The sequence below is a fragment of the Lepidothrix coronata genome, unplaced genomic scaffold, assembly GCF_001604755.1.
Source record: "Lepidothrix coronata isolate B3197 unplaced genomic scaffold, Lepidothrix_coronata-1.0 Scaffold215, whole genome shotgun sequence".
Lineage (NCBI taxonomy): Eukaryota > Metazoa > Chordata > Aves > Passeriformes > Pipridae > Lepidothrix > Lepidothrix coronata.
The window spans coordinates 266113-280749 of NW_016690395.1; the positions used below are offsets into that span (position 1 = coordinate 266113).

Consider the following 14637-nt stretch of genomic DNA (forward strand, 5'->3'; position numbering starts at 1 on the left):
TTAGCTGAGATGTAGTAGATTATGCCTTAAACCCCCTCTGTTCTGGAAGGGATTCAAATTTATAATTCTTACTTCCCAAGAAAGCATCTTAACACTTAAGCCAACAGTATCCCAGAGCCTGAGCTTTCTTCTCTCTCCCAGCAGCTGCTCATGCATTTATCATTATATGGAGAAGAGCATGAAACACTAGAGCCTCCCTCTCCACTTGAGATACAGGCACTCAGACTGTAAGTCTCTGAGGTTGCAAGATTAATTCAAAAGGTTGTATGAAGGCTGTTTCCACTGAACAACTACCCATTTGCACTTCACTGGAGAACTCCACTGCGATGCACTAGGTGAGGACTCCAAGCCCTGAGCCCATGGAAGGAGTTGTACTTACTGCCTCACATTATCACAATCTGTTTTCTCCTTCTGTTAAGCTTTGCATTTCAGCCACAGCTGCCCTTTCATGAAGGGAATTATTCTTCCACTGTACTAGAGCAATGATACCCAAGATGACTGTAAAGAACAACAGTTCTGCTAAATCTTGTTGGTCCAGTTGCACTACAAAGAAAAATAACTTGTACTCTAAGGTGAAAACATGGTGGGAGGGCCAAGAGGCAATAAAAAGGACAGTTCTTAGTGATCTCCAACACACACTTGAACTCCTTCAAAGTTTAAGCTTCAGAATTTCTTGCCAGTTACATTGCTCAGTGCTTTCCAGACTTTCTAGTAGTAGGTACTAAACCAAATTCACCTCCTTACCTTGTTTTCCCCTAAAGGCTCCTATGATCTACCTTGAAAAGAGTCCTCCCTTCCTTTGCTTTTGTTTTGTAACCTCACTTCAGAGGCAGCCAGTGAACTCTGGGAAGGCAAAACCATCTTCTCACTCCTGGAAAGCAGCCCCCACCCCAGTGCTGGACTAGCCCCAGTCACACCCACTCTGCCCAGCTGCAAACACTCTCAACCAGCCCAAGCCAACAGTGAGCAGGTGAACACATTACTAAATAGCTATAGTATTGTGTCGAAACCAGAGCAGTTTCAGCTGGATGCTTTCCTCTGCAACACTGACTGTCATTTTCACCTATAAACTGAAATGCCTATAAACTGTGCCCTTGACTGATTTTGTCTCATAGGTGTGCCAATTTATCTTTAAAAAAGTGGAAATGACAGAACCTGTTTTTTGCATTCCTACCAGTTAATTAAATTTAACTGGGTGGGGAGGAAGGGAAATCTCTCTCCACTGGTTTGGTTACTTTCTGTGTAATGCTGTAATTCAGCTTTTCCCTGACATTATAGAACCCAGCCATCTCTTGCTTAACAGCAAACTCCCATTCAGGGAGTCCAGACAGTTTCTGTGGCTCCACAGCAGTCTGTCTGAGACTGCTGTCTGGGGCACAGAAGCATAATTATAATAATTATGAAAGAGAAAAGATAATAGATACAGAAGTTCTTTTCCCTAATCAGCTCTAGGTCAAAGCTTTACCTACAGCTAACAATGAAATAATCTATTAATGAGCCCACATCAGGAACCAGCATAGTCACAGCAGTGCAAACAGAGAAAGTCATAATTTGCAACAAATGGGTTAGAGCTACATTTAAAAACAATGGCAGTCTTAGGTTTATTTAACTAAAGACATTATTATCTTTAAACTATAACTGCCTCAGTGCTTGGTCTTAGCTTAGAAAGAGAGAAGGCATCCATCCGAAACAAGGAATGCAACACACTGAATTTTTAGAGTTAAGGCTACCAGAGTAAATGCTGAAAGTCCAGATCCACCAATACATTATACAAGGCATTTGGAAAGGTACTTTTTTCTTATTTCTACTGCTACGCCTGCTGCTTATTCAAGAGAAAGATGCCATCCATTCCTGAATGATGCTAATGCACAGATCACCAGGACTCAGGGTGTTAGACCATCCCAGAGAGCTTCGAGCTTTCTAGAGAAACTGGACCTTTTTTTTTTCTTGTACAACTATTTTATTATGTACTTTATATACAAATGGAAGACTAAGAAATTGATTGTTAGATCCACACAAATACCAGTGCATGCTTTGCTCATGCTACAGCTGGATTTTTTTAGTAACAGCTGGTAGACATCCCACCAGCAGCAGAAGTGCAACAAGATGCAGGGAGCTGACTGTCAGCACTGTCATCGATGCTTCTGAGAGCAAAGCGATGCACACGTTAGAAGCGCTCCTCGCTATGCCTCTGCTGTCGCTGTGACTGATAAGCTTTTCAGGGTAGCAGGCTGGAAGTAAGGCTGCTTTTTGGTTTTTTCTTCCAGGAAAGAAACCATTGCACAGATGCAAATCACGACAGACAGGTGCTCTGCCAGCAGCCTGCGGTGCAGGTGGGACACAGAGTGTGGCTTTATGTTAGCTCCTCTAATTCTGTTTCAACTGTCATAATTGTGTAGTTATTGGGGGGGTTAATGTATATTTAATATAGAGCCTGCTGGGAGGAGGGTTTGGGAAGAAAGCAGTGCCAAATGCTACTTTTCCTCTGTACAAGCACATACGTTCAGGGTACTGTGGTGTTAATGTCCCCTAAGGACATTAAGCTATTAATCTATTTGTGGACCTAGGTTTTTGGCACAGCAGGGCTACACAAAAGGACATGAACTACTGTAGTCTCTAGATTTTGCAGCAAAAGCAACAGTTGTGATTTCGGCAAGTAGGTTCCCCGTGCAATGCGCAGGAAAGGGCTTGATGCTCCAGAGCACAATCCATGCAAACTGCTCACTGCACCATAAGCTGGTTCAACCAGCACCAGGGAGCACCGGAGAGGAAGGAGCTCCTTAAACTCACCTCTTCAGAGGGCTCAGGCTCTTCATGCAGGGCAAGAGGAGGCCCTTCTTTTCATCTGCAGTTCAGCACATTTTGCTCTGCCCTGCCTACCTCTTTGCTCTCATGAGGAAGGGCAACATCCTTAACACACGGCGTGACCAGAGGAAGCAGCAGTTTCCTTGCCCTTCCTTAGCGGTTAGAGCACTCGCTCAGGATGTGGGAATAAAACACAGTTCCGCGTCTACTTGCTGGAACTCAGATCCATCTGTTCAGTTTCGCAAGGGCTGAATTTCCTCAGAAATTGGGGAACTGAACACCATGAGCTATTGTGTAAAAAGACCACTCTGGAAGCTGCTTGGATCGAGCACTGCAGGGAGAGCAGCCTGTCTACGGCTCAGGTGAGACAGACATGCCACGCCACTTAGCCCCGAAGAAAACAAAGGTGTTTCTGAGAATGGCAATAGCAGGATTGTCCAAGTCCAAGGATTTATGTACAAAAACTTAGGATCGTATAGTTTCCAAGTTTAGATGATCACAGCTGGCTGCAACAGGAGCTGTAGTAGTTCCTCCTTCAGACCAGTGCCTGCAACACCCGTGGTCCAGATCAGAGGCAGGAGAGACGGCATCTCTTGTCTACGATAATCAGACCCACCAGAAGAGTCCAAGCACAGTGCTTCCCAACAACTGAGAAATAAATAAATCCTAGGACTATCTGCCCTTTCAGAAAATTAAACAAACAATATCCAAGGCCATGCTTGCTTCCCTGTTACTTACTAAAATCTCCCAACAAAAAAAGAAGCTAAAACTCTGTACATCTGCTATTTTGATTTGCCCATTTTCTCCCACTTCGTTGACTTGCTGAAACATGTGAGAGCACACACATGGTACAATTTTAGTGTTTTGCTTTCTATCCTTCCTGGGATAATGCCCTATGTTTTATGGCTGACCAGCAATCCAGGATTGCAACCTGAGAAACACTGATGGTTCTTCAGATACTACCATACTTTTCTAAAAAGATGATTTCATTTCTGAGGGTAATGGGGAACAGCTATCCAAAGCCAGGCAAGGCAGTACTCCTTGTATTGTATTAAGAAAAGTCTGACAACCTCATGTCAAAGACAGAGGTCACAGCTGTTTTGTTTGTGATCACAGTTAAGAGTTCAGAGACAAATAAGGAAAGCAGTCACCGTAAAGGAATTGTTAGGTTCAGTTGCAGGAATGGGAGAACTAGCTTACACTCTAACCAGGATAAACCAGCTCATACTGGTTTACATAAAACACCCTAAATAACAATGCCAACACAGTGTGTCAAATCACTGAACCAACAGACCACGAGATCAAGTTGCTGTTGGATAATCAACAAGTCCTCTGAGACAGACTGTGCTTATCTTCAAAGAACTGGTATTCACCTACTGATTCTTTAAGGTGTCTCATGCTCTTACACTCCATTTTTCTTTATAAAAACTTAGAATGCCAGAAAGATGGTAAAGTATAAGCATACTACGGAGAATATCTAATCTTCTCTGTTCAAATGCACCTTTTTTGGCTACAGCTATCACACAACCCTCAACATACAGGATGGTGCTAAGCACTATGCTCCTTCCAAGTCCCCATTACATGACCCTGCACTTCTCATATTATCTTCTAGACTCCCACCCAGCTGAAGTGGCCTTGGCTGATGTACATGTATAAACATCATCCAGAAATTGCTTTGTATTGCTGCATACTGAATTTAAACCTGCCTGCAGTGCACTGGGTTTCTGGTCTGTCTGGCTCTGGCAACTCTGCCTCAGTATGTCCCTGTGCTTTTATTTCTGCAACACAGCAACAATTCAATCACTGTACAATTCTCAAATATGATTCTAGAAATCTGACATAACAAAAGTCCATTTTTATTTGTCCCAGCAATTACAAATCACAGCTGCCTGCTTCTCAGCTTCTGGGGTGGTTTGCTTGTTCCTGATGTTTTGGTGCTTTTCAGGGATATGATTCAGTTTTGATTTGAAAACAGGAGAAAAGAAGGGAAAGTAACTGTTAACCTTAAAAATCTGTGAACATGAAGGCTATGTGTTCTTTTTCAAGTAATGCATGTTATTTCCTGCCCTTTTATTTGTGATTGCAATTATTCTTATGTTGATACTGTAGGAGTCATAAGGCAATCTGCTTGCTTTTAACTATGTTGACCATGCAAAGCAGATTTTAATCTAAACAATAAGCAGATTCAAGCCAGAAATAAACATGTTGGTGTCCAAGTAAAGGAAGCCTACAGGATGTTCTCAGAGCAAGATTTTTCAGGATTGGTTCCACTGATATTTCTAAAGTGAATTAAACAGTCCTTTTATTGACACTAACAATAGAAAGCACAGTAATTCCAATCTTGATTTCCATTTCTTAACATTTATACAGGCTACCAGGTTTTTTTGCTTTTTCGCCTTTTTTTTTTAAGTGATTACACAGCATAGATGTAGTTAAACCAAATCCAAAATGCATCTGCCCGCACTTTTGTCAGTGCTGCATTTCCCCTGACCTATTTACTAAGGAAAAAATTACACTGCAGATTTATGGGGTCTGAAAAAAGCCATTAGTGAGAATTTGATTTGCATAATTAAAGTATCACAGTTGAAAGTAAATGTTATTTATTATCAGAAAAAAAGGAACAATGTTGAAGTGGTGTTATTAGGTGGTCACTTGCATTGCAACAGGGAGAAAGGTCAAAAGCATTTAGCATTTTGAAAAAAGGAAAAGTATCTTCAAAGTAGGTCACTTCCAAACACCTAATTCATTCCTAACAACAATTCACTGTAGCTCCCATAATTTATGAATCCCAAGGATGCACTTAAACATCTGCAATTTCATTATTTTGCATTTCATACCATTAGCTTAACATTTTGACGAATCATTGTGCAGGTAACAAGTCGAGAAGTTGAAGATTACAGTTGCAGGAGAAGCAATGAACCCAGCTGTTCAGCATGATCAAGAAAGGATTATTTCCAATGACAGGTCATAGCAGAGGATTTTCTTGCTGTTGTTTAATACCTGTAACAGTTGAAAAAACAGCTGCTTGGTTTCAACATTTCATAATTCTTCAATGTTTTCAGGGTTTTTGTTTTTAGGGGGTTTTCTTGTGTTTTGGGGAGGTTTGTTTGGTGTGGTTCTTTCAAGAAAGAAGAAAAAAAACTGCAGAGCTCACAACCAACTTGTTTGAGATCTTTCAATTTCACAGAATCCCCCTCCTCTTTTACCAAAGCATAACAGCCTTTCATGAAAACTAGCAGGGTAGGCATACCACAACAGCCTCATGAAAGAACCAGTGCTGTTTTAAATACATTCAACATAAGGTCATGAAGTCTTGGAGCATTTCCAGAATGGCAGAGAAATATTATGCAGCCTCTCACTCCTGCCCTTCCATAGAAGTGGCCACGGCTGCCGGTAGGGCAGCATCCCTTGAGGATATCCTTTGCCTCACAGGACTTGCCTTTAGCCAGGGTCTGACCCCTTCTTCCAGTTTCCTCTCTCCTTGTAACTACCGGAAGTGATGTCTCAACTATTCTGTGACTTTCAGATTCATACACTTTCTCCAAGAGTTGCTCCATCACGACATCCAGCCATACATGCCTCTTCCATCCTTTTCTGATGCATCCCATGAGGCAAAAGGATTACAGCAACAATGTCTGCTTTTCCCTCCTCTACCTGCATTCTGCATTTTGGGTTGGACTGAGTTTAGAGAATGCAAACAGCATGTCCAATTCAGCAGTTCTCAAATAATCAGACAAGGAATACCACTATAGACTTCCTGCACCTTACTGATAACAACTCCTTTTAGAGTTCAGCACTTGTGGCACTGTAGTTTCAAACAGGCTAATTTCACTGGCTTTCCTTCATCTAGGTCAGGACTTCCCAAGCCGTGGTTTCCACACCATGCACGATGTGCAAAGCCAGTTTGAAGAGATATGTCCTAAAACCAGACCCGCCCACAGTTGTTTCTCTGGAGGAAATGAGGACGGTAAACACTGCCCATGCAGCTGAATGCTTCCTCCTGTGCCTGCCAGCAGCCCCAGGCCTGCCACCACATCTCTTTGTGTGATAAAAGTCAATGCAGAAGGTGGAAATTAGCAATCTTTGAGCAATTACTCATCTGCACAAGAATTCTTCTGCTGCTTTGCCCTCTCAGCCTGGGTTTTCACAGAATCAGGCTCTGTGCACAAAGGTATCTGTTTCACCATTCACTAATTTCACTTCTCAGCATGAAGTACAGCACCAGAGACTCTCCTGTGCCACATGACAGTGGGTCCAGCAGTCTCTCTGCCTTCCCTTTCCCTGACTTGTCCTGAAGTAACCAACAACTATTTAGTGAGGATGAGGATAATGTGACTGCAGACATGCAGCTGTGCAGAGTCATCTGACTGCCATGTGGCACTAATTTGGAAGCTAATCTGGATGAAGCTGTCATTTCCCTCATCTTACCCTCCTTCTTTCCATTTCTCATGGAAGTCTCATAGAGATTCAAATGGCATTTTTCCATTCAGAGTATTGCAGCATTTGCCACAATCTCATTCCAACATCAAGAAAGCAAACTTCAGGACATTCAACCAAGTTTTGCATGGTGGGGGGGGGTGGAGAAAAAGCAATGACAGTAACTCCCATCTCCATGCACACTTCCATAGGAAGCAGCATGCTTCCAGGAAAGCAGTCCTCTGAGCTGACACACTACACCACTTCCCCTTTCCTGTCCTGATCCCTGTGTAGGCAGCGAGGGGGAGAACCTCTGTGGTTACTGCCTTGGCCCCTTCTGCCAGGCAAGCAAGAGCAAGGAAAGTAGGGAAGAGGACTGCCCGGGCAGCAGCAGCTTAGCTACCCCTGCTGATGGCAGGCAGAAGTGCGGGGCGCCAGCTCTGCCCTCTGCTCGGGTCTTGGCCAAGCTCAGGGCGAGCCCAGGGAAGCAGCTGCCATTCCTCACTGCTCAAGACCAAGCTTGTAGGTGTTTAACAAGAGCCACCCAAAGGTCACTAAATGATTCAGTCTGCAATAAAACTTGAAAGTCGTGATGCTGTAAATCTGCCACTTGCTGTAACCACTAAATCACGTATAGAAATCAACATCTGTAATGCGTCTTCAGTTTCACAAAGCATGACCACACTTTAAATTTGGGACCTGGAATGCAAGAGACAATTTCACACCTACTTCAAGAGGGAAAATTAACTCAGGCTGAAGCTCACTGTTTGTTTTGGATAATGTTTTCATTTTAACTTAATCTTTCCGCAGCTCCCTCCCCCCCAACATATTTCCTTAAGGCCTGAGCTTCTTTTCATTTGCCTGCACCACTGAACTGTGCTCTTCAACCAATTTCCACATGTCACTACTTCAAGGAAATAAAGCATCGTCTCGATACAAGGAATTGGGAAAACTCACTGAATACAGGGGGAAACAAACATCTAAAAAAAATTGGAAAACCATGGTAAATGCATGACCAAAAGTTTCTGCAAACATGGAAGTACTTCTGTTTCTCCCAACATTTCCAACTACTGTTTTTCCTCTTGGGTCAGTGCTTGCATCATACAGGATATTTTCTTGAGAAGACACCCTAACTAGGAAAGTAACACAAGATTGCTTGAGAGCTGAATGGTTTTAAGCAGTGAATTAATCAACTGTTCCCCCTAAGAATATCCTCCTTTCAGAAGTGGTTGGGACCTAAAGTAACCCCCTAACCTGGGGAGGTTGAGGATACCACCTCCCTAACCCCTCACCACAGTCTCCTCATGTTCTCAGAATGAGAAACAAGCTGCTGTGGTCAGTGTGTGTCACAGGGTTTCGCAAATAATACAGAAAAACTGATAGGCTCTGAGAAACAAACCAGGGAAAGAGAGACCTCTTTCATTCATTCATGCTCACAAATATAAAATCAGAGCAGTAACACACAAGGTGGGAAAAAATATCCCTCACAATCTACTTGTTTCCTTCAACTCCACAGTTGTCTTAGAACCCTGATCTCTCTCACGTTTTCATCAGTATCACCTCCATAGTGCATATCAACTCCTCTCATCTGGAACACCCAGATAACTCCAGTTCCAACACTCTTCCTACAAATCTGTGCTCTACAAAAATGAGTGCACAAGCCCTCACCCTGCCTGAACACTCACTGTCCCTGGCTCCAGAAACATAAGCTCAGCAAGGAGAAAACAGTCTAGAGCTCTGTCTAATCCACACGGCAGATCAAATTTTCCTTTGTGCAAGTTCCTCAGCTTTTCATTCTCCACTGTGCATCCCTTCTGCTGCCTTCTTATCTCAACAAAAAAGTCAAAATGCCTCTAAAAGCAGACATATTTCACACAAGATACACATGGGATGACAAAGGTCCATCTTCTGCTGGAATCACTTGTGGCTTGATCATACTATGATGTTAAGTTCCTGTCAGCCCTCTCCCAGAACATCTGAAATGGGCCTAGCTAGAATTAACAACTTCAGAATGGGAAAAGAAAGGGGGTGGAGGGGGGGAAGAAGGAAAAAAATGACCAAGTGTTTGCCAATAAACCAACCATAAAAGTTCCGTTGAACTTCTCCTTTCTGTGCTTCTCAGATAGTTCTCTTTTTCAGATGGAAAGGGGAACTGTAAAAAGAAAGACTTTTCTGATCCTCTTTCCAAACTGGCATTTTGGTCATCCAGGGTTTGAGGTTGTTGTTAGTGGGTTGGTTTTTGGTGGTTTTTTGAAGGCTGAGTGCTTATTCAAATTTTGCATTTCATGGTCACATCATCCTACCATTAGCAGTGACTCCACTGGGTAACACCCCGTTCCTTAATGTTTAAAACAACGTACAGAGCTTCTACTCCTGCATTGCAGTCCCAGTTCTGACAGGATCTATGAACAGACCATTTCCCCCTGCTGCAACAGAGCAGAAGAGATGTCCATCACTAACTGTTCACACCATGCCTTGCTCAGAGTTACCACTTCCTCAAACCTGCTGATTTGTTTAGTCTAGTTATCCCTCTGTTGGCCGTTTCTATCAAAATGCCCTTGCTTCAGTTACACAGTCAAAAAACTGTAAATCTCTGAAAGCTTGATCTGAGAGGTGGAAAGCTCATGGGACATTTGCTACAGTTAGATATTGTGCATCCACAGCCTTTTGGGGACAGTCTACTCAACTGCCTCAATCTTACCCATAAAATCTCTCTTCCAGAACTACTACTTAATTTAACATAGCTAAATTGTGCATGGTCAAAAGAAAGACATGCAACATTTTCTAATCCCCCGACAAGAGGGAGGATGGAATAAAATTCTGCATATACTTACCTTCCTATCCCTCCTTCTCAAGAGCTTCAGGTTCAAGCAGAATACCTCTTGGCATTCCCCCTCTACCCTGCTGCACTAGGGCTTAAAATAGTAATTAGAACACAACTTCCAAAAAGGGCAGATCTGCCTCAGCCTGTTTGAAAAATGAAAGAGGAAAAAAAGCAAGATATCACAGCTATTTTTTGCTGGTAACACTGTAATCCAGTGAATAAAGTTGCAATTGAGTTTAACTTGGCTCCATGTCCTTTAATGTAAATATTCTGCTGCTGGCATTAAACATGTTAACATTTGAGCATATGGTCCAAAACACCACACTTTTACTGAAGCAAACATCATCAGCTTGAATAAAAACCTAAATACACAGACTCCCACAACAGAATTTCTTATTAATGGAAAACTGCTAAAAATATAGTTAATTATTTGGACTGTATGAATAGTTCAACTTAGATGGCTACAGTCCCATCATCCAAATTATTTTCAGTCACCCTGCCAAAGGAATTGCCTCTAGTTTATACTTTCATCAACATGCAAGATTGAAAGTAAGAAGAAAGACAGGACCACAGTAGGTCTGTGTTATGTGCAGAAGTTTCTTCATGTAATAAAAGATTTTAACCTCCTACCCCTGCCACCAGGTGTGAGGTGAGAGTTCTGTGTCAGTGATGTAGGAGTGTTTTACAGTAACACAGGGTAGGTCAGCAATCTCCAAACACCAGCTCAAAGGGTTTGCAGAAGCAATTCCAGTGGTGCTACTTAACTCCTGGAAGGCAGTAGCTCTTCACAGTTTGGTTCCGTGTCAGAGAACTACATGTTGGTTGGTGTCGTTCATGAATGCTCTAGGATTCAGCTGACAAAAGGACACAAGAGGGTTTAGTTCCAGGGAAAAATACTTCCTCAAGGTGAGTCGCACTTTTATGTCCTTTGGAAACACAAGGTTTGTTTTTCTGCACCTCAGCAACATGTGCTATGTAGATGAGCAAGACTTGAAGATACAACAGCATGGATTTAAGGTCCCAATATCCTACATTTTTACTATTTAGGGCATGCTAATTTAACACTTAAACTTGAGTCCTGCTTACATGACTGTGTTACAAGCAGCCACTCTCCTCCACATAACTGTCAAAACAACAGCACCATGACACAGTAGCACAGAAGTTGATGGGTAAGGTAAGTCTCTGGAGTTCTCCTCCTTCACATACCAGCCACTGCCCCTCAGTAACCCACTAATGTTCACTGCTCCTCAAGTTCTCTCAATGGCAGAACAGGAATAGCATTTAATTTTTCTCCCATATCTGATCTTTTTTTAATACTTAAAATGTTAGCTCTTTGAGGTGCTATATATATTTTGATGTACCTACTACAATGCCCTCTGATCGTGATTGTAAGTTCTCATAGATGCAGAAAATGGTTATGGCTGCAAAATTAGGTTTTTTCATTATTCATATTCTAGAAAATAGCACCTTTAAAATCAGAAAAAATAGCTTCCTAGTTTTGTTATACAGAATAGGCATTTAATTTTTATGTATACTCTGTGTCATCTGATGGGTCAGAAGACTTCAGTGCAACATGGTTTTGAAATGAATAATTTAAAAATAGACATTTTTAAATAGGAAAATTTATAATTTAAAAATTCAGAAAGCAAACCCCAATTATTACAGAAGAGAAATGGGAATGAGTCAGCTACAACTATTCACTATACAACTAATCATCATAAAGAAACCATTTTTGCTACACTTATTTTAATAAGCTTATATTTAGAAAGGGATTAGGCTTTTAAGTTAAAATGAAAAAAACCTGAAGTTTTTAGGAGCTGGTGTGCATATGTTCACTAACTGCTACAGTTTGCTTGGTCCCTTCTTGGTAAAGGGCATATCTCCCCATATCTATTTCTCTCCCTTCTCTGAAAAAATTTCTTCTACATGAGATCACTAGATCACATGTTCAGTGAAAAACATCACATGCTGTGCAACTTGCATACATTATACTTTCAGGCAGACCATAAGCACATTGGTATGATTCAGAGTAGCTATACTATATATATAACAAAGAGCTTGTATGTCACAGAAACATCATTATGATACTTTCAAGAATTGCGTCACTTCTTCCAAGAAGTATGAATTGAAGAGAGACATCTAAGGCTAATTTTCATTTCAGTTGAAGGTCTCTCCAACCATTCCAGCTCAAGATAGAGTGCTAAGTGAATCATTTACAAAGCAGTCAAAACTGGGGAGGAACACCTTTACAGGCTTTGTAGATAACAGATAAAGATGTTCCAATGACACTTAGGTCCACAGAAACACAAATCTCAAATTTCTTTTTGAATTAGGACAGGAGATGCCATTTTCTTTCCCACATTTGTGTCTCCTTGTTCTGTCTTCTTGCTCTCCCAGATGCATGACTAGCTACAACTTTCTTTTCATATGCACTTCACAATAGCTCTTACCCTGACTCTTTTCTCTTCCAGGATTTCCCTTCCACATACATAGAGCTATAGAAACGTTTTTTTGACAGGATTCCAAAACTCCTCTTGTCTGAACACTTAGAAGCTTTGTGCTGCCAACCTACAGGGTCAGAGAGACATCTGTCAGTAATAAGACTTCCTTGACCTTTAAAGTTTTTAGGCCACTAATGCCCACAACATTACTGTAACATAAACAGATACTATCCCTACTTATAGATACAAAAAGGGGGAGAGGTTAGTGTGGTTTGTCAGTCAGAAAACTGCCCAAGTAAAGAGCTAGGAATTCCTAAACTCTCTGTTCCCAAATTGTCACAGGCAAGGAATAAATAATCTAGTTAAATCAAGGCAATAATGAGACAAGAAGTAAAATTTCAGTGAACAGCTCTGTCAGGGGAACTTTGTCCTCACCTGACTGTGCCTTCCCTCTCATCTCAGCTCTCCATGGAGAGCAGGCTGCCAAATGCCACTCAGCTAGACGTGATTTTTTTACTACATAGTAGGTTTCTGAATAGCAGGATATTTTCACTTTGACTCTTAAACCAGCTTTGTTCCCAGGCCTCCTATGATTTACAGTTAAAATGTTCAGAACTCCCAGGTGGTCACGAGTTACACTTTGAAACTGGCTTTTCTGCACTCCAAAACCACCATGAATAGGTCCATTAGGGGACTTTAAGGCCTGCTTAAGAATTGAGTCTAGTCTCCCAAAGAACTCACAAGGACAAAGATGCCAATTTACACCTTGAACTTTTACCACCACTGATGCTCTTTTCACTCCTAAGATAATTACCCCATCAAACAACCCTTGGCAGATCAGTCTGACTAGAAAAGCCTGAGTCTTCAGTCAATCCTTCAGAAAGCCTGTTAGTATAGCTAACCTCATTGTAAACAAAGCTGGATGTATCCTATGTTTTTCTCCCCTCTTCAGTGCTGGGACAAGTCTTTGTTAGAAATCAGACCACTGATAAAAGAAACTTTTCTACTCCTGCCCAAGGCCACAAGATACCCTAAGGAGAAGCAGAATTTAAAGTTAATTCTTTGTATTCCAACCCAAGGCTTTTGACACCAGATGGATGTTTACTCTTTAGCATACTTAAAATGTGAAATACAAAATGCTTAAGAAAATCCCCAAACCTGTAGTTGGTATAATAGCAGCAGGCAGCAGTCAGTCACAGACAAATCAGTTTCCTAACATTCCGATATCCCTATCCTGATACACACATCAATAAATGAGCATAAAGCCAATAACAGCTACGAAGTGCAACCATTTCAGTAACTACACTTACTCTCTTCATCCCAAAAGAGAAGCTTATAGGACCATACACTGATCTATTAGAACTGAACACTGCACACCAAACCAGATCTTCAGGTCTGAAAAAAACCCCTAATTTCCAGGCAAGTATTAATATATACACAGAAGCAAACCACAAGGCATGCAACTGAACACATAAATTTGCACATGTGTGGTAACACTTGGGTAATGCAAGTATTATTCTTCCAAAGATAATGAACAAAAAAGTTAGAATTAAATTTAGTGACATCTGTGAAGAATCTACAAACTTTATGGGAAAAAGCTGATGGACAGCAGTGTTCTGGCACATAAGACATATTCTTCATGAAATTATTTTTGGCTTCTGCATTTTCCCTTACAAAACGAAACCCTTTTATGATCCTTGCAAGTAGACCAAATCATCAACAAAAATCTTTCTTTTGACCCAGCATACTGAATCACTGACAAGACTGAATCATTTTTAACTCAGCAGATCGAGAATGAAAATAAAAAGAAAACCATGCAGCACTACCTGAATTCTGCCTACAGCAGCAGAACACTTAAAAACTTCTGCCACAAGAATTAGCAAAGAGTTAATTAGCCAAAGGTGACAAATAATCACAAAGCGACAATCTACTGCAGTGAGCTTGGCTTTTTTCAGTCTACCATCTAGCCCCCATCTGTAGTTTCAGGAAGAGAGTACTTGCTGCACAGAACAGTAACAGTAAGCTGTGAGAAATCATCAACTGTGTGTGGATCAGTCGTCAGCACTGCTGAGCACCCACGTCATCTCTGCATAACCCAAGAGACTCTCAGAAAGTCAACTTAACAATAAATGCAATTGCTGTTTTCCATTA

General features: G+C 41.4%; 1 long non-coding RNA gene across 1 annotated transcript; it reads right to left on the minus strand.

The window, feature by feature from the left end:
* Positions 1–10083: 10083 nt before the first annotated feature.
* LOC108506479 lies at positions 10084–13508 on the minus strand. Its single transcript, XR_001877775.1, has 4 exons — positions 13389–13508; positions 12496–12613; positions 10676–10899; positions 10084–10188 (listed from the first exon to the last, which is right to left on the minus strand). It is a non-coding gene; the product is annotated as an uncharacterized LOC108506479 (long non-coding RNA).
* Positions 13509–14637: the final 1129 nt, after the last annotated feature.